The 21116-nt window shown below is 45.3% G+C and overlaps 1 pseudogene; it reads right to left on the bottom strand.

Annotated features, from left to right (window-relative positions):
- Positions 1 to 6646: 6646 nt before the first annotated feature.
- The window catches only part of LOC128591358 (DDB1- and CUL4-associated factor 13-like), a 65715-nt pseudogene continuing 51245 nt past the window's right edge, over positions 6647 to 21116 (bottom strand).

A 21116-nucleotide genomic window follows, 5' to 3' on the forward strand; every position in this document is an offset into this window, starting at 1 on the left:
AAATTCACACGTGGGCATAATGAGAGATTTGCCTTGCTGTAGAAAGCCTATATTTTGTATTTCCAGATATCTATTTTGATTTTTACCCTAGCATTTTATTATCAGCAGCTGTAACTCTGAACGAGTGTTAAAGTGATGTTTTGCTTAAATAGAGTAAAAACTTGCCTCACCAGGGCAGGGATATAAAGGGAAAAAAAACGTAATCCTGTCGAGTTTTATAAGCTAAAGTTGTATTAAAGTGATTGATTACTACTCTGCATGTCTTTTTCTGGGCCTCTTGTAACCCCAATAACACTTAAACCATTAACTATAACATAATTGCCTTCTGAAAGGAAAGGAAAATGTAGGGAACCTTTGCCTGTCTCCTTCAATTTAGCACGAAGGAATAGTATCAGAACTAGGTCCTAGGAATGTCAGCTAACATTATATTTTGTACACATATCACTTAGAAAGTCAAGTGAAGAAGATTTAATTCCAGTAGAATGTGATAGCAGAGAGAAGGATGGAGCCAGTGTTAGGCCAGGCCAGGAAACTGGTCCCTTCATCTTCTCATTTTCAGCTCATTACATTTGGTTGTCCACCTTCCCTCCAACTCTTCCTTATTTTTTATGAAGTACTAAATATGATAAATATATAAAATATCTACAAGCTGGATAAACAAAAAAATTAGTTAAGCGGGAAAGAAAAGAAAGGATGGACAGGGAGTGTGAGGCTGCAGTGAGCTATGCTGATGCCACAGCATTCTTTATCCCAGGCAACAGAGCGAGACCTTATCTCCAAAAAGAGAGAGAGAGAGGGAGGGAGGATGTCAGATGTTGGAGCTTCAGAGTCAATGAACCTGCGTGAGAATCCTGGCTCCATCATTCAATAGGTGTGTGGCCTTGGACAAGTCACTGGATCTGAGTCTCCACTTCCTCAACTAAAAAACTAGAACAGTACTGTTTACTGTGTTTGTTGTAAGAATTAAAGGAAATGATAAAATATAAAATAGATGGTTAGGCTCGGCGCCTGTGGCTCAAGAGGCTAAGGCGCCAGCCACATACACCCGAGCTGGCAGGTTCAAAGCCAGCCTGGGCCTGCCAAACAACAATGATGGCTACAACAACAACAAAAATAGCTGGGCAGTGTGGCAGGCATCTGTAGTCCCAGCTACTTGGGAGGCAGGGGCAGGAGAATCGTTTGAGCCCAGGAGTTGGAGGTTGCTGTGAGCTGTGATGCCACAGCACTATACCCAGGGTGACAGCTTGAGGCTCGGTCTCAAAAAAAGAAAAAAAAAATATATATATATATATGGTTAGTGCTCAATAAATGTTGTTTATTAGCCCATGTAAGTTAAAGTTTAATAGATCGATGTGTTGTCACTTCACTTTTCATGCGTAATTTTTTGCTTTCACATTTTCATAAGAATCTCTGATGCTTTAACTCAAAAGAGGAAGCCCTGTTGGGGATTTCCCACATTGTGGTAGATCAATTAAGAAAGATGTGTTTGAGCATCAGGGCCTTCTGGGAATTTTTACAGTTATGCCATCAAGATATTTTTTCTGGTACAATATTTAAAATAAGATTTACCCTGACTCTGGGACTTTAGGTGTGACCAAAGAAGCAGCTTCTCGGGCGGCGCCTGTGGCTCAGTCGGTAGGGCGCTGGCCCCATATACCGAGGGTGGCAGGTTCAAACCCGGCCCTGGCTGAACTGCAAACCAAAAAATAGCTGGGCGTTGTGGCGGGCGCCTGTAGTCCCAGATACTCAGGAGGCTGAGGCAAGAGAATCACTTCAGCCCAGGAGTTGGAGGTTGCTGTGAGCTGTGTGATGCCATGGCACTCTACCAAGGGTGATAAAGTAAGACTCTGTCTCTAAAAAAAAAAGAAGTAGCTTCTCCTTTTCAGCTGGTGATGTCATTTGTTCTGTTATTAGGACAGATTGGTGGCCTGGGACATGATACTCAGAGGGAAATCTAGGTATGAGGTCCCTCTAAGGTAAGCGACCCTCTCCTCCCCTAACATTCTCCAATGGGCCTAGTGAGGGTGACTGGATGTCCCTGTTTCCTGGGACAGTGGCGGCATACCTTTGCTGTTCCGGAGTAATTATGAATAGTACCTCCCATTTTACTCTTTGAATTATCCTAGTTTGGGTGATAAATTATAGAATTACCTTAATCAGAATGAAGTTTATATGAATAAGGACAATAAGTTACAAAAAGAAAAATGGTAATAAACCCTACTTCACAGACTCTCAGATGCTTAGACTTCATCCATTATAAAATTTGCCACCACATGTCACGTACCCTATGGGTTGGCTAGGGCTGCCATAAGGAAGTACGAAGTACCACAGACTGGTGCAGAAACTGATTTTCTCACAGTCCCGGAAGCTTGAAGCACAAGAGCAAGGTGTTGTCAGGGCTGTTTCCCCGGAGGCCTCTCTCACTGGCTTATAGATGGAGATCTCCTCCCTGTGTCTTCATGTGGCCTTCCCTGTGTGTGTCTGTCCCCTAATCTCTTCTTCTAAGGATACTAGTCAGAATGGATTAGGGCCTACCCTAACGCCTTCGTTTGAACTTAAGTACTTCTTTTAAAACCCTATCTCTAAATACAGCCACATTATGAGGCATTGAGGTTATGATTTCAATATATGGACTTTGAAGGGATGTACCGCCCACCAATTAAACTCTGAGTTGTCAGAGAGATTAAAATGTGAGTAACTGGGCATTTTAGAACTGCTAAACTGTGCTTGGCTTGGAAGGGGGGAAGAGTCTGTTCTCTCTGCTTCTAAACCTGTTCCTCTGAGACCTCCCATTACCCCTGTGCACCCCTCCTGAGAGTGCTGGGAGAGTAAGGGAGAGGGAGCTCAAAAGATTGTGACTCTGATTACTTCCTCTTCCCAGTGCCCCTGTCCTGCTAACCCTTCTTTTGTAACAGTGTCCTTTCCTTTCTCCCTCCCCACATCCGGATCAGCCCTTAGCTCATACCTGGACAGATTCCATGGCTTCTTTTTTTTTTTTAGAGTCAGAGTCTCACTTTGTTGCCCTCAGTAGAGTGCTTTGGCGTCACAGCTCACAGCAACCTCCAGCTTTTGGGCTTAGGCGATTCTCTTCTCTACTCAGCCTCCTGAGTAGCTGGGACTACAGAGGCCCACCACAACGCCCAGCTTTTTTTTTTTTTTTGATTGCAGTTTGGCTGGGTTTGAACCCACCACCCTCAGTATATGGGGCCAGCACCCTACTCACTGAGCCACAGGCACTGCTCAGATTCCACAGCTTCTGAACCGATCCTCCCACATTTGTCCATCCCCTTCTTTTCCCTCCCGATCCACCCTCATGCAAGCACTGATCTGGGGATGACTCCCCAAACAGCAGCCTTGGTTATGCCATGCTCCTGAAAGAAGCCTTGGCTGGAGCTTTGTTCTTCCAGGATGAAAACCAACACTGTCACACACAGGCTTTCTGTGCCCAGTCTGGCCTCCAACCTCCAGCCCAGCTGCCCACCCTGGGACCTCCAGGCAGCCAGTCCTGCCCCCTCAGGGCATGGTACCCACGCCTCTATGCCTGTGCTCTGGCCCCGTCTGAATGCTGCCATGTAATTATTGCATGTACTTATTTATGTCTGACTCCCCAACTAATAGTAGTTCAAATTATCAAGACTGTAATGTACTCCATTAACCACACTGGCTGAGAAAGGACTTGTTTCTCCTTGACTCCTTCAGAAAGAATGAAAAGTATTTCCCCCACTCCCTCCCATCTCCTTCCCCTGAGAGAAGGTAGCTTACCTTTTGTGTCCTGGAAGTCTGACTTTCCTTAGCCCTGGAGAGTTAACAGCCCTTTTGTGTATTTTCTGTGGCAAAAAGGGACTCCCCCTTTGTTTTCTGAAATTGAAAATTGGTGGCTTGCAGTATTTTTTATTTGACTTGGGAGTCAAAGTATTTCTTGTGAATTTTAAATATTAGTTGCAATTATCTAAAAGTAGGAGATTTTCTTTTTCCTTTTTTTTTTTTTTTTTTTTTTGAGGCAGTCTCACTATGTCACACTTGGTATAGTGCCATGGCATCACAGCTCACAGCAACCTCAAACTCTTGGGCTTAAGCAATTCTCTTGCATCAGCCTCCTAAGTAGCTGGGGACTACAGGTGCCCACCACAACACCCAGCTATTTTTTGTTGCAGTTGTCATTGTTGTTTAGCTTGCCTGGGCTGGGCTGGGTTCACACCCGCCAGCTTTGGTGTATGTGGCTAGTGCTGTAACCACTGTGCTATGGGTGCCGAGCCTAAAAGTAGGAGATTTTCAATGAGAATCTAAATTTCTGGGTTCTCCGGAAAGACTCAAAAGATGTAGCATCTCTGGGCCTATATTTTCACATGGTGAAAATTGGCAGGATCAGATCAGGCTGGTCTCCTTTACACAGGCCATGTACTTACCAGTTCCCCACAATCACCATCACTCCCTAAGCTCTTACACCACCTGCAGTGTCCTATCTATTGTCATAAACATCTGAGTTTTCAACCCTTGCTTCGAAATTAATCTGAAGCATGTAAGAGAAAGGAGATAGTGGTCATGAGCTTCAAAAGTGAAAGACATTTCTTTAGTAAAGGAGAGAATAGGCCAGGCATGGTGGCCTACACCTATAGTCCAAGCTGTTTGGAAGGCTGAGGCAAGAGGATCCACTTGAGCCCAGGAGTTGGAGGTTGCTGTGAGCTATGATGCCATTGCATACTAGCCTGGGGCCAACAGAGTGAGCAGCTATCTCAAAAAAATGAAAAGGAAAAAAGAAACAATATATATATATTTTAAAAAGAGTGAAAGAGGGCATGGCCACTCTATACATCTTGACAACCTGGGTCTAATCTGATCTACCCCCTCAAGAAGGCAGGACCAAGGATATAGATGGTTGCTGGGTGCCTGCAAGCTCTAAGTGCTTTCACCTTGAAAGTGTTGGTGAAAATTGCCATGGCTGGGTGGGGCACGCCCAGAGATAGCCCTCTTAAATTGGAAATGGGCAAAGAATCCAAAGCCGGGCATTATGATGGGTACTTGTAGAGTCCACATGCACCTGAGGCCTGGCCTAACTCCATGTCCCTGCCTGACACAAGCCCCATACTTCCTGTACAGCCTAGGTAGGGTGGAGTAGAGGGCATTACAGCAACTTCAGAAGGTGCCATTTCATCACAGTGCATGGTACAATTCCCCTTGCACTTTGCAGAGTTGTGCAGTGCCCATCCCAAATGCCACGCATATCGTGGCCCTGACTGGGCCCCGTGTGTGTATGTGTGAGTGCGTGCACGTGTATGTATGTGTAAATCCTCTCAGATGGACTAATTTGGACTTCTCACCAACTTTGAGAGTGAAGAGTGAAGAATTTTAAATTTTAAAAATAGGCTCAGTGACTGTGGCTCAAGCGGCTAAGGCGCCAGACACATACACTTGAGCTGGTAGGTTCAAATCCAGCCCGGGCCCACCAAACAACAATGACGGCTGCAACCAAAAAATAGCCGGGCGTCATGGCAGGTGCCTGTAGTCCCAGCTACTTGGGAGGTGGAGGCAGGAGAATTGCTCGAACCCAGGAGTTGGAGGTTGCTGTGAGCTGTGATGCCACAGGATGTCTACACAGGATGACAGCTTGAAGCGCAATCTAAAAATAAAATAAAATAAAATATAATATAATTTTGGGCGGCGCCTGTGGCTCAGTCGGTAGGGCGCCGGCCCCATATACCGAGGGTGATGGGTTCAAACCCAGCCCCGGCCAAACTGCAACCAAAAAATAGCCGGGTGTTGTGGCGGGCGCCTGTAGTCCCAGCTACTCGGGAGGCTGAGGCAAGAGAATCGCTTAAGCCCAGGAGTTGGAGGTTGCTGTGAGCTGTGTGAGGCCACGGCACTCTACCGAGGGCCATAAAGTGAAACTCTGTCTCTACAAAAAATAAATAAATAAATAAATAAATAAATAAAATATAATATAATTTAAAAATAAATATAATGTATCTTTCTCCTCAAATGCAGATTTTTATTTATTTATTTATTTATTTGCAGTTTTTGGCCGGGGCTGGTTTTGAACCCACCACCTCTGGCATACGGGCCGGCGCCCTACCCCTTTGAGCCACAGGAACCACCCAAATGCAGATTATTAATCAAATTGTTATAAAATGTATACTTCTCAAGGACAGAAAGCATCTTTTGCTCTTTTATACACTTCCATAATATTTTGAAAACTAAACATAATGACTTTACATGTAACTCTAAGCACAGAATCTCCACGGTAAAACTTAAGTTTTTCCATTTTCCCGGTATGATCAGTCCTACCAAAATTGGTTTACTCCTGTGCCACCCAAACTGAAACTAAAGTGGGTAAAAGTCACTTTTAATGTTTTACATTAAAAGGTTAATTGGGCGGTGCCTGTAGCTCAGTGGTTAGGGTGCTGGCCACATACACTGAGGATGGCCTGGGCCAGCTAAACAACAATGACAACTGCAACAAAAAAAAATAGGTGGCAGGTGCCAATAGTGCCACCTGAGGCAGGAGGATGGCTTAAACCCAGGAGTTTGAGGTTGCTGTGAGCTAGGCTAACACCAGGGCACTCTAGTCTGGTCAGAAGAGTGAGATTCTGTCTCAAAAAAAAAAAAGTAACAAATAATTATACATCAGGCTTATTAGGAATATCAAATATTATTCCACAACTGTCACTTTGTGTCTCGTCTTCTCTGACGCAGTTGGTACAGATCCGGCTATGCTGTGTTTAAAGCAATTTGTTTCCTCTTGTGGATGATGTGCTGTTCCTGAATCTGGCTGTAGATAGATTTCGGTAGATGTCAATGATGAGCTGTAAGTTTTATATGAGGATGACACTGAAATTTCTCCTTCAAATTCTGGTCATAATCTTTGGCTGCTTTCTTTCATGATGTAAGCACATCCAATTTTTCAGAAGCATTAGCTTTCCCCAGACAAATGTTCATCTCTTCAGACCCAGACATGATGAACTTGTCACGAGTTCATTGCACACAGGAGCGTGTAGCATTCGCTTTGTGTGATAGACTGCCCTGCCTCAACTCTTGTCCACAGGAAAGATTCGAATAGATTTATCAAAATTGGCAAATACAAACTCTTCCCCTGTGGGAAAGTAACCTACATCAACCCCTGCAGACACGTGATCCATATGAACCATTGCAGGGGTGTCCAGTGCACGCACATTGGAAGTATACAGATTGTAATCTTCATATGCTGCAGTGAAAAAGAAAGCTTCCATAGGGTTCTAAGAGATGGTATTTGTTCTCATATCTAAGATAACCTTTTTCAAATGAGCAGCTTGCCTCATATCAAATAGTACTATAGTCCCATCAGAAGCACAGCTTCCCAAAATAACTATCTCAACTCGGTTAAATTTTTTTGAAACAGAGTCTCATTCCGTCACCCTTGGTAGAGCCGTGGCATCACAGCTCACAGAAACCTCAAACTCTTGGGCTTAAGCAATTATCTTGCTTCAGCCTACCGAGTAGCTGGGACTATAGGTGTCCACCTCAACACCTGGCTATTTTTTGGTTGCAGTTGTCATTGTTGTTTAGGAGGCCAGGGCTACGAACCTGCCACCTTCGGTATATGTGGCCAGCGCCCTACTTACTGAGCTACTGGCACCAAGCACAAATGGGTTAAATTTAACGCTACTAATACCGTCAAATCCCCAGGTCATAGATATAGGACTGGTTCTTTGCTCATCCCAAATGTCTACTTGCTGTCCACATGTGGCAAAAACACCTTCTTTCCAGTAATGATCAACTGCAGTATATACTGTCTTTCCCAATATTGTATGCAATGGCTCTTCCTTGTCTCCAAAGCCTGGTGCATCCATTTCCCACTGCTTCACAGTTTTGTCATCAACAACAGTAAAAAAAGAAGTCCCCTCTTCGTATAAAACCTTCATGTGCTTTATTGTACAGATAACGTTTACATTTAGTCAGGTTCCAAATTCTAATCTCTCCATCACATGCCCCGGAAAGGACAGTTGCCAGGTTCTTTGGACGCTTTGCCAGGCCTTTGACTCCGTCTCAGTGACTATCCAGGGAAGCAAGGAATGGTTTTGCAAATACCTGTTCTAGCTTGGTAGCATTTAAAGCTCTGACATATTCTCATGGGACCTCAAAAGGATGTAAGGTAAGATCATAGTTTCTTGAAACTCTCTGGAAGTCCAATTTTATTTCGTGGATATAATTGTCCAGATTCCGGCTTAGCGTCTTCACTTTCTTCTTGGCTGATCTTCCTCCCTGACTCCACGGTCTTTTCACTTTTTTTTTTTTTTATTTTGAGACAAAGTCTCACTCTGTCACCCTGGATAGAGTGCCATGGCATCATCCTAGCTCACAGCAACCTCAGACTCCTGGGCTCAAGTAATCCTCCTACATCAGCCTTCCAAGTAGCTGGGACTACAGGTGCCCGCTGGGACACCAGCTAGTTTTTCTATTTTTAGTAGAGACCGGGTCTTGCTGTTGCTCAGGCTGGTCTAGAACTCCGGACCTCAAGCAATCCACCTGCCTCGGCCTCCCAGACTGTTAGGATTACATGCCTGAGCCATCGTGTCCAGCCAATCTTTTCACTCTTGATTCGCTTTCTACAGCCTTAAATTTTTGAGTCCCTTTAGTCCAGAAATTCTTTTTTTTTTTTTGTAGAGACAGAGTCTCACTTTATGGCCCTCGGTAGAGTGCCATGGCGTCACACAGCTCACAGCAACCTCCAACTCCTGGGCTTAAGTGATTCTCCTGCCTCAGCCTCCCCAGTAGCTGGGACTACAGGCGCCCGCCACAACGCCCAGCTATTTTTTGGTTGCAGTTCAGCCAGGGCCGGGTTTGAACCCGCCACCCTCGGTATATGGGGCCAGCACCTTACCGACTGGGCCACAGGCACCTCCCTAGTCCAGAAATTCTACTTCTAGGAATTTGTTAAGAAAATAATCAGGGACTGTAAACCAAGACTTATGTAGATAGTAGTTTACTGTAACATGTTAATTACAACAGCAATAAAAGGAAGCAACCTAAATGGTCAAACACTGGGGAGTGATGAAATACATTATGACACATTTATATGATGAAGCGCCACACAGCCTTTGAAAATGATGTGCTAAGTGTATTGAATGGAACAAGGAAATGGTCATCATATATTTGTAAGACCTCTAAACACCTCTAAATATGTTTTTAATATCTGAAAAGAGGTGTGACTATTGTTGAAAATATTCACTGTCTTTCTCATCCTTCCAATTTGGGCTTAGCCATGCGGTTTGCTTTGACCGCTGGGAAATAAGGGGGAAGATTGCAAAGCATTTGCATGATTTGGCTTGCTCTTTTGAGCCTTTGCCATTGCAAAAGGCAATGAGAAAAATATAACCAGGCTAGTCTATTGGTTCTAGAGAAAGAAGCCAGACAAGCGTGGCTAATGCAAACCACCCCAGCTGCACACAACTTGGTGTAGCCAACTCCTGGTGAACCCACAGATCCATAAGAATAAAGTGTTGCAAACCCCACTGGTGGGGAATTGATTGTTCAGCATTTTCGTGGGAACAGTGTATTGATACAAGAGGAAAGTACCCTCTGATACTAGAAAGATCTTTCCTCCAGTGATAAAGTATACATAAGCTTGTGTGAGTAGCCTTCTACTTTTCCTTCAATTTGGTCCCTGTAGATCCACCCATGGTCAAGGACAGGGGACATAAACACCATTCTCCAATGGGAGGAATTTCACAGTCACACTACAGAGAGAACAGGTATGTTGGGAGATATTTTATTTCATGGCCTTCTTTAAAGGACAATATAATCTACCACGTACAATTCTCAGAACATTATTTTATAAGCACTGCACGTAGTATATGTGTTAGCTATTTTCATCAACAAATGTTTACTGAATACCTTCTACAGACCAGTAGCTAGGACTGGAGATATAGCAGTGAACATCACAGACTTGGTCCCTGTCTTCATGGGCTAACCACAGACAGTGCACGGGCTGAAACCCAATCAAGGACCTCTTAGTAATAGACGAGATGAGCTATTGAGCTGGAGGTAATTTTCTAGTGAGTAGGCCAGCTCCAAATAATTCTGGCTATAGACGTGTTTTGCTATGATTGTGTCTGGTGTGACAGGGGCTTTCTTGGCAGCTTCCTGGAGAGTAGGATAAGGAGTCTGGCGTCCTTACAGGGCTTAGAATCCCACTGCATTTCATTCAAGCAGTAACTATAGCTTTAATGCAAAGCAGGTGCTGGGCTTATTTAAAAGGACCTAAAAGAAACTGCTTTAGCTTTCTGAAGGTTCTTTTTTTTTTTTTTTTTTTTATAGAGACAGAGTTTCTCTTTATCACCCTCGGTAGAGTGCCATGGCGTTACACAGCTCACAGCAACCTCCAACTCCTGGGCTTCGGCGATTCTCCTGCCTCAGCCTCCCGAGTAGCTGGGACTACAGGCGCCCGCCACAACGCCCGGCTATTTTTTGGTTGCAGTTTGGCCGGGGCCGGGTTCGAACCCCTCACCCTCAGTATATGGGGCCGGCGCCCTGCTCACTGAGCCATAGGCGCCGCCCTGCTTTAGCTTTCTAATATCTTGTAACTTAAGATATGGTCCTTGGCACAAAGTATGGTTCAAATGGCTCCAACCTCACCTGAGAGTTTAATAGCAATGCAGCGGGCAGCACCTGTGGCTCAGTAAGTAAGGCGCCGGCCCCATATACCGAGGGTAGTGGGTTCAAACCCAGCCCCGGCCGAACTGCAACAAAAAAATAGCTGGGCCTTGTGGCGGGCACCTGTAGTCCCAGCTGCTCAGGAGGCTGAGGCAAGAGAATCACATAAGCCCAAGAGCTGGAGGTTGCTGTGAGCCGTGTGACGCCACGGCACTCTACCGAGGGCAGTAAAGTGAGACTCTGTCTCTACAAAAAAAAAAAAATAATAAAATAAAGCAATGCAGCATTTCAGGCCTCACACCTGAACCGCTGAATCAGAATCTGCATTAAAAAAATTTTTTAGGGCGGCGCCTGTGGCTCAGTCGGTAGGGCGCCGGCCCCATACACCGAGGGTGGCGGGTTCAAACCCAGCCCCGGCCAAACTGCAACCAAAAAATAGCCAGGTGTTGTGGCAGGCGCCTGTAGTCCCAGCTACTCGGGAGGCTGAGGCAGGAGAATCACTTAAGCCCAGGAGTTGGAGGTTGCTGTGAGCTGTGTGAGGCCATGGCACTCTACCGAGGGCCATGAAGTGTGACTCTGTCTCTACAAAAAAAAAAAAATTTTTTTAGGCTCGGCGCCAGTAGTAGAGTGGTTACGGCGCCACATACACCGAGGCTGGCGGGTTCAAACCCGGCTCAAGCCAGCCAAACAACAATGACAGATGCAACCAAAAAATAGCCAGGTGTTGTGGTGGGCACCTGTAGTCTCAGCTACTTGGGAAACTGAGGCAAGAGAATTGTTTAAGCCCAAGAGTTTGAGGTTGCTGTGAGCTGTGACACCACAACACTCTACCCAGGGCAACATAGCGAGACTCTGTCTCAAAAAAAAAAAAAAAATTTTTTTTTAAATGGTGGTAAAATACCCGTAACATCAAATTTAATACCTTAACCATTTTTAAGTGTATGGTTCAGTGACATCAAGTATTTTCACATTGTTGTGCAACCGTCACCACTATCCATTCACAGAACTCTTACCATCTTGCAAAACTGAAATTCCATACCCATTAAATGTTCACTCTCATTCTTCTCTCCCCCATCCCCTGACAACCACCATTCTATCTTTTTTTTTGTAGAAACAGAATTGCATTTTCTTTTTTTAATTTAAAGACTTTATTTTTTTATTTTTATTTTTTTTTTGGTTGCAGTTTTGGCCAGAGCTGGGTTTGAACCTGCCACCCTCGGCATGTGGGGCCGGCTCCCTACTCACTGAGCCACAGGCGCCACCCCAGAATTGCACTTTATCACCCTCGGTAGAGTGCTGTGTCATCACAGTTCACAGCAACCTCCAACTCCTGGGCTTAGGAGATTCTTTTTTTTTTTTTTTTAGGAGTTGGATTATTATTATATTTTTTTGTTTTTAGAGACAGAGTCTCATTTTGTCGCCCTCAGCAGAGCACCGTGGCATCACAGCTCACAGCAACCTCCAGCTCTTGGGCTTAGATGATTCTCTTGCCTCAGCCTCACGAGTGGCTTAGGAGATTCTTTTGCCTCAGCCTCCTGAGTAGCTAGGACTATAGGCACCCGCCACAATGCCTGCCTATTTTTTTGTTGCAGTTTGGCCGGGGCTGGGTTTGAACCTGCCACCTTCGGTATATGGGGCTGGCACCCTACCAACTAAGCCACAGGAGCCGCCTGTTTGTTTTTTTTGTTTTGTTTTGAGACAGAGCCTCCAGCTGTCACCCTGGGTAGGGTGCTATGGCATCACAACTCACAGTAACCTCCAACCTCTGGGCTCAAGCGATTGTCCTGCCTCTGCCTCCCAAGTAGCTAGGACTATAGGCGCCCACCACAATACCTGGCTATTTTTTGTTGCAGCCATCATTGTTATTTGGCGGGCCCAGGCTGGATTCGAACCTGCCATTTCAGGTGTATGTGGCTGGCACCTTAGCTACTTGAGCCACAGGCGCCAAGCCAACCACCATTCTATCTTTATGGAATTTGACTCGGTACCTCACAAAAGGGGAATCACACAGTATCAGTCCTTTTGTGACTGACAGATTTCACTTCGCATAATGCCCTTTCCCTCAGCTTTCCCCAAGAGCTTTCTTCCTCCTCTCCTCCACTGATCTCAGTTGTTCTCTTGGCTTCTCAGGCAAACGGCCGTCCAATCCATGTTGTTGGCTGTGATCTTTCTTCTTGGTTCCGGATCATATTTCATCATTTCCTGATATCTCAGTGACAATGTTATGCCAAGATCTCAAATTCTAACTCTGGGAAGATGAGCCACTTTGGTTGATACCCTGGAGATCAGAGAGGTGCCCAATGTTGCCACCAAATTGCTCTCATATTCAGCATGCCCCAAACAGTACCCACCATCTCCACTACACAAGCCCACTTCCCCAGGCCTCCTCTCATTCCTGATTCCATATCATCCTCTCTAGGAGGCTTGAAACCTTCATCGTCTCCTCCCTTTCTCTGAATCGTAAGGAGGCTTCCTCCTCAACAGGTCTCAAATCTGTCTTCTGTTTTACATGTTGTCATTGTCTAAGCTCAAGCCCTTCTCACTGTCTCCAGTCTCCTGGACCCCTTCTATGCCACCCCCCCCAACACCCTCCCCTACACACAGCTGACAGGCACCCTCCAAAATGCAGCTCAGCCTCTACCACTCCTTTTTTTTTTAGAGACAGAGTCTCACTTTATCACCCTCGGTAGAGTGCCGTAACGTCACAGCTCACAGCAACCTCCAACTCCTGAGCTTAGGCAATTCCCTTGCCTCAGCCTCCCAAGTAGCTGGGACTACAGGTGCTTGGCACAACGCCTGGCTATTTTTTTTGTTGCAGTTTGGCCGGGGCTGGGTTTGAACCCACCACCATTGGTATATGGGGCCAGCGCCCTACTCACTGAGCCACAGGCGCCGCCCGGGCCTCCGGCACTCTTTGGCACTGCCCTTCAACTCCATTCCTGTACCTTGAATGAATTTGCCAGCTGCTCAGTAAACAATGACCTCCTTTGCTCCTTTAACAAAAAAAATCTCAAACTTGCAGGAAAGTTACCAAAAAGTGTTTTTGTTCCTGAACCATTTGAGAGTAAATTGAAGACTTGATCTGATGGTGCCCTAAAAATGTTAGCACAACTTTCCTGTCAATGAAGACATCCTCCTACATATACGATACATTTTAAAAGTTAGGAAATAGGGTGGTGCCTGTGGCTCAGTGGGTAGGGCGCCACCTGTGACTCAGTGGGTAGGGCGCTGGACCCAAATACCGAGGGTGGTGGGTTTGAACCCGGCCCCAGCCAAACTGCAACAAAAAATAGCCAGGCATTCTGGCAGGCACTGGTGGTCCCAGCTACTTGGGAGGCTGAGGCAAGAGAATCTCTTGGGTGGCGCCTGTGGCTCAGTGAGTAGGGCGCCAGCCCCATATGCCAAGGGTGGCGGGTTCAAACCCAGCCCCGGCCAAACTGCAACAAAAAAATAGCCGGGCGTTGTGGTTGGCGCCTGTAGTCCCAGCTGCTCGGGAGGCTGAGGCAAGAGAATCGCGTAAGCCCAAGAGTTAGAGGTTGCTGTAAGCCGTGTGACGCCACGGCACTCTACCCAAGGGCGGTACAGTGAGACTCTGTCTCTACAAAAAAAAAAGAGAATCTCTTAAGCCCAGGAGTTGGAGGAGGTTGTGAGCTGTGACGCCATGGCACTCTACTGAGGGCGATAAAGTGAGATTCTGTCTAGAAAGAAAGAGAGAGAGAGAGAGGAAGGAAGGAAGAAAAAGTTAGGAAATAAACATTAATACTTTACAGTGAATCCTCAGGGCCCATTCAAGTTTTGCCAGCCACCTACATACATCATGTCATTTTTATAGTAAGAGAATTCAGTTCAGAATCCCATTTGCACCCAGTTGCCATGGCTCTTTGGGCTCCTCCAGTCTGAAATGGCCCTTCCTCTTTCTTTGATTTCTATGTCCTTGACATATTTGAAGATTATCGGCCAGACATGTGTAGAATGTCCCTCAATTTTGGTTTTACTTGAGTTTCCTCTTAATTAGATTCAGGCGGAAGTACTGTGGCTGCAATGTTGGCTTCTTCACCTTGCATTGTAGTGTGTGGTACCCAGTTCCAATTGGTTGCATTCCTGAAAATGTTCACTTGGAACTCTTGACTGGAGAGGTGTCTGCCAGAATCCTCATCTGTACAGAGACTCATTGCCCTTTCTTAAGTATGTTGTGGAAACCCTTGAAGCTATGTCAATATTTCATTCCTCATTAAACTTCTAGTGATTCATTTACATCAGAATGAACCTGTGCTTTCTTAGTTTATTCAGTGTGTTATTCGCAATCTGTTACTATCAGTACTTGTTTACTTTCACTGATATCTCAGCCATCTGACTTCAATTGTCTGTAGAAAGGGGTTTTTAGTCCCAGAAATTTGGGTTTATCAAAACCTTGTGCTGTGTTGTTATGTGATCTGCGGCTGCTTGTTATCTGAGCATTTGTTACACAGGGGGCTGTTATCTGAGTATTTATTACCCAAGTGCCTACAGTTATGACTTGCTCATGAAGCAAAAGTTGTCATAACACGACACTCTCTGCTAATGGATCATAGCGTGTCTACACACACAGAGTCTCTCTCTGTCCCACACTAGCAGCCACTCCCACTCATTTCATCCACACCTCTGTGGTTTGTAGCAACATCCCAAATCACAATTAGAATTCAATACAAGTTGGTTCACACTGAACTTGCAAATCTTGCAAAGTCTCAGAGTTTTATAAAGTTCATGAGAGTAACAGCAGGACTGCTCAAAGCCTTGGGGGAGATCAGATAACAACTACCCAAAAGAAAATAGATAAGAACAGAGAGACAATGCAAATAAAAAGGATTCAGAAAAGGCCTTTTTTTTTTTTTTTTGAGACAGAGTCTCACTATGTCCCATTGGTAGAGTGATGTAGCGTCACAGCTCACAGCAACTTCCAACTCTTGGGCTTAAGCGATTCTCTTGCCTCAGCCTCCCAAGCATCTGGGACTACAGGCGCCCGCCACAAAACCTGGCTGTTTTTTTTGTTGCAGTTGTCATTGTTGTTCAGCTGGCCCTGGCTGGTTTTGAACCCGCCAGCCTTGGTGCATGTGGCTGGTGCCATAACCACTGCACTATGGGTGCTGAGGCAAAGACCTTTATTATTATTATTTATTTTATTTTATTTTTTTTAGGCAGAGTCTCACTCCATCACTCTGGGTAGAGTACCATGACTTTTAAAAATTGATGAAGCCATCAAATATTTTTGTGGGGGGAAAAATGATCTTCTTTACAAATTTGATATAAAAATAAAAAATGAAGTTAAAGGATGCCATACAATTTCATCAGATAAAAATGTTTAGACTCTTTGTCCTCCAAATTAGCACATAGTTGCAGAAACCCTAATGTAAACTTTGTTAGAAGGTAAAGGTATTTTCAAAATTTTGGGGTCCCTTTTTGGAGGATATAATGCTAATCAATTTTTTTTTTCCTATTTACTGTAAAGTTTCAGTCTCTTCTGTAAGTGAATCCCCTTTATGTAGCTTTACCTTGATGCCAATTATCTGCAGGTTGTGAGCCCTCCTGTGCACACAGCAGGAAACCCAAAGTTGCCTGTGTTACCATCTCCCAGTGGTCCCATGAACATCTCTTTCCTTTCACCTCCTCATGCTTCCTTTGTATTTTCTGATCTCACTTTTCTTATTTATCAATAGAGGAAAATATTCTAGCCCAATGAATTTCATGAGTTGGTCTTATGGACTTCATGGATAATAATAGCAGTCACTAACATGTGTCGAACCATTATTCTGTATCTGGCCATGTCCTAAGAGTATAACATAGATTATTGCAATTAACTCCCCCAAACTTGTAAAGGTAGAGGTTATTATGACCTTGCATTTTATAGAAAAACAAACAGAGGTTCCAGGAGGTTAAGTAATTCACTAAAGTTTCCTTAGTCTAGAGGAGTCAAGGTTTGAACTCAGTAGTAGTCCAAACCAATTACCAAACTATCCTGAATATGAAAGACCTTTGAGGACTGAACGGTGTTCTATGAATAGAGGCCTCAATATTTTTTTTTTTTTTTGCAGTTTTTGGCCGGGGCTGGGTTTGAACCCACCACCTCCAGCATATGGGGCAGACGCCCTACCCCCGTTGAGCCACAGGCGCAGCCATGAGGCCTCAATATTTTTATGTTTTCCATATATGATCTGAACTCCAAAAAACACTGAATGATAGAGCAGAAATTACAGATCTTTGTTATGTGTGTGACTCATTGTTTGGACCCCAAAATACTCCACTACTGGCACCCAGTGGCACCCATAGGCATTGCTTAGCCCCACTCAGACTGAGGACCTTAAGCTATGGGCCCCAGAAGACCAATTTGACAGTGAGTAGTAAACTCAAAGCTGACTGACTCACCCCATAGGCCATTGCACATGGCCCCAAGCCCTTCTCTAGCATCTCTGGTGAAGGCTAAGCTAGTTACTCTGCCCTAGCTCTTCCAAACGCCTAAAAGGAAGTTTGGTTTCTGATGGATCACAGAGGAGTTAGGATGTTTGTGGGGTTCTGTGCTGGGTGCTGGAATTTACTGTTGGCAAACACAAATAGATCTCTTAGATGCCCAAGTATGAGATGATTAAGACTCCATCCAGACTGTCAGTCTGCTCTCAGCACCCCAGCGTCCCTTCCTCCGTTGCAGATACCCCTGTGTAATGGTCTTCCCACTGCTCAGGCTGAGAGGGCCTGTCTCTCCTGGGACAGAAGTCAGCCCCTGCTGTGCTTTGCATTTTCACTCCCTCAGGCACACTGTGTTTGTCCCCAGCCAGCTTCTGCAGGGGCCCAGGTTCATGAGTGGGTGCTAATTTGCCTAACAGGCATAAAGGGGGTTTGTATGTCACCAGTGTCTTTGGGAGGGAAATTACAACCTGCAGATGCCCTGGAGGTGTTTGAATATGACTAAGCGCAGTAAAACCACCAACTTCACACATCTGAGGAGACCAGGCTGGGGGAAGGGGCCAGAGGGAGAAGGCAGAGTTGTGTTTATTGACACAAACAGTGGGAGACTGGGAGGAAAAGATAGACTTCCAAACCACAGACCTCTTCCCTATCTGGACCTCTTCCCTCTGGTAGAAGGGAAGGGTTTTTTGAAGGGCCCTTTGTCCCACTGATGAAGAAGCTGATGCCCCCAAAAGCATTAGGATGAGACCAACAATGCCCAGGTGGTAAAACAGAGCCGTAATCAGACCCAGGCCTCCTGAGCCTACACTCTGGACTCTTCCACCCCAGCATTCAAGCCTCTACACACCCAAGTTTGAACAAACATTAAGTTATAAAACAGTTGATCCATATATTCTAATGCATAAGGCACAGCTTACACACATCAGGCAAGAAACCTTGGGAGGATGTATCAATTTTAAGATGGTTTGGGTCAGTATGGAGGATGCATGCTGTTTTTGCCTGCCCACTAGTGCCACCCCACACAGTTGTTTAGGTGTCATGCTACACAACAGTGTCCTGAGGAGTCCAGTAGGCTAATATTCACCTTTGGCTCTTCTCCCTCAGCGATGTGTGCTGGGTGGGGGTTGCTTCTGCCCATAGGAAGTCTGGACAGGTCAGGCACAATGGCTCACACCTGTAATCCTAGTCCTTGAGAGGCTGAGGCAGGTGGATTGCTTGAGCCCAAGCAGAGGTCCTCAAACTTTTTAAACAGGGGGCCAGTTCACTCCCCCTCAGACCATTGGAGGCCGGACTATAGTTAAAAAAGAAAAACTATGAACAAATTCCTATGCACACTGCACATATCTTATTTTGAAGTCAAAAAACAAAACGGGAACAACTACAATCACACTGCCTCATGTGGCCCATGCAGTTTGAGGACCCCTGTGCAGTTTGAGGACCCCTGAGCAAGACGAGGTTGCTGGGAGGCATAATGACACTACGGCTTTCTAGCCTAGGTGACAGAAAGCAACTATGTCTCAAGCAAACAAAGGAAAAGGCAGGCAGGACAAAGGTACCATCTATTCCCCCAGGTAGTGGGAGCACCAGGTTGCATCAGCTTAGAGGGGGTTGCCTATTTCATATGGGCTAGCTATGACACCCTACACCCACCAACCCCTCTTTCAAAGCTGAAACACAACTTTCTGACACACAATCTCCATCCTGTAGTTTGATGGCACAGATGCTACTTGTGTCTATAGCGGGCTACATGAGGCGGTGTGATTATATTTGTTCCCGTTTTTTGACTTCAAAATAAGATATGTGCAGTGTGCATAGGAATTTGTTCATAGTTTTTGTTTTTTTTTAAACTATAGTCCAGCCCTCCAATGGTCTGAGGGACAGTGACCTGGCCCCCTGTTTAAAAAGTTTGAGGACCCCTGGAAAGGACCAGTGGCTCAAGGCTATTGTCAGTTTACGGATCGGCACCTGACTCAATGAGAATTAAGTCCAGAATTATTGCTGCAACTTTTGATACTGAGCCAAGCCTTTTCCTGGAATTGCTAATCTTGGGAGAGGGAAAGGAAAGCATGGCATTGTTTAAAGGCATGGACTCAGTTGAGTCTGACCATTTTCAGCCCCTCACATTTCCCAGTTATATGAACCAATTCTCTTTTTTGCTCAGGCTGAGTTAGGTTGAGTTCTGTCGCTTGCAATCAAAAAAGTCCTGACCATGGGCGGCGCCTGTGGCTCAGTCGGTAAGGCGCCGGCCCCATATACCGAGGGTGGCGGGTTCAAACCCGGCCCCGGCCGAACTGCAACCAAAAAATAGCTGGGCGTTGTGGCGGGCGCCTGTAATCCCAGCTACTTGGGAGGCTGAGGCAGGAGAATTGCTTAAGCCCAGGAGTTGGAGGTTGCTGTGAGCTGTGTGACGCCACGGCACTCTACCGAGGGCCATAAAGTGAGACTCTGTCTCTACAAAAAAAAAAAAGTCCTTGGGCGGCACCTGTGGCTCAAGGAGTAGGGTGCCGGTCCCATATACCGGAGGTGGCGGGTTCAAACCCAGCACTGGCCAAAAAAAAAAAAAAAAAGTCCTGACCAGGTGGCACCCATAGCTCAGTGGGCAGGGGACCGGCCACATACACCAAGGCTGGTGGGTTTGAACTCAGCCTAGGCCGGCTAAACAACAATGATGACAACTGCAGCCGATAAAATAGCCAGGCGTTGTGGTGGGCGCCTGTAGTCCCAGCTATGTGGGAGGCTGAGGCAAGAGAATCACTTAAGCCCAAGAGTTTGAGGTTGCTGTGAGCTGTCATGGCCTGGCACCCTACTAAGGGCAACATAGTGAGATTCTGTCTCAAAAAAAGAAAAAAAAAAAGTCCTGACCAATACAATGAGAAAGTCAAAGTTTTAACACATACGAAAACTCTAGTAGATTCCTCAAGAGATCTTTCCATATCTAAACCAATTCTAATAGCATTCCCAGTCCCCAGAGTGTGTCAGAAAGATTGAATATTGGGGCCTATCCCACAGGCATGTAAATTACATTGTGGTTTATTAGCACACACCTGTAATATCTACTCTTTCTCTTCTCCTGGTTCTGGAAGATACGGGAGCACTTATCCTTCAGGTCACTAACAGTATTGTCAAGCAAAAACCTGCATTTTAAATTCCATTTAAGCTCTTTCTGCAGAGCTGGGTAACCAAATGAGACAGCCGTGGAAAATATATGACTTCCATTATTATGACATGGAAAGCAGAGCTTTCTAATTGCTTTTGTCCACTGGCATATAGAGATTGAGACCAGATGTGTTGCTCAAAAAAAAAAAAAAAGGAAAAGAAAGAAAAAAAGGCTTGTGTTGGTCCCATTGCTTTGAACAAAGCAGTGTGATTTCCTCTCTCTCTCTCTCTCTCTTTCTCTCTTTCTCTGGAAAGACGACATGAAAGTGTTTTAACTGCTTATAATTTTTCATAGCCTCGATTTTGCTTTTCACAGAAGATTAGATTGTGAATTGGTCTTGAAAACTTTATTTTTGCTTTCCTCGATTCAAAAGGACAATTGCGGAAGTAAAGCACAGAGCCACTTGCCAGACCCACAGCACTCCTTTTTCTCTGGACAGCTGCTGCTTTGCAGAGGGTCGTGGGAGGAGGGAGTTCTAATGCAGATCAGACCCTCCTTCCCTCAGCAGGGCCACGGGGAATAAAGTCTTTGCATGTAAATCCACAGGAATGGATGAGATGATGATCGGCTTTAAATAGAACCACCCAGGGCCCAGCTTCTGTGTTTCATTTTCCAGAAGAGCCCCTAAATCTGCTTCAACATTTTTTTAACCTCTCTAGTTATTTTTAGCACACCCAATGAACAGAGCCCAGCAGGCCCATGGAGGCGCTAACATGTCCCCCAAGTTCAAATCTCCTTTGGCAAAGATATATTTGAAGTATGCATTTAAAAAAAAAAAGGTGCAGACCCAAGAGGTGATAAGAGATGATGATTTAAAAGCCAAGTTGTGTGGCCCTGATGCTTCAGTATCTAGGGCTCCCCGCTGGAAATATAATTCTTTTTAAAATTACCTCAT

This window comes from Nycticebus coucang, chromosome 8, assembly GCF_027406575.1.
Source record: "Nycticebus coucang isolate mNycCou1 chromosome 8, mNycCou1.pri, whole genome shotgun sequence".
NCBI classification, from domain to species: domain Eukaryota; kingdom Metazoa; phylum Chordata; class Mammalia; order Primates; family Lorisidae; genus Nycticebus; species Nycticebus coucang.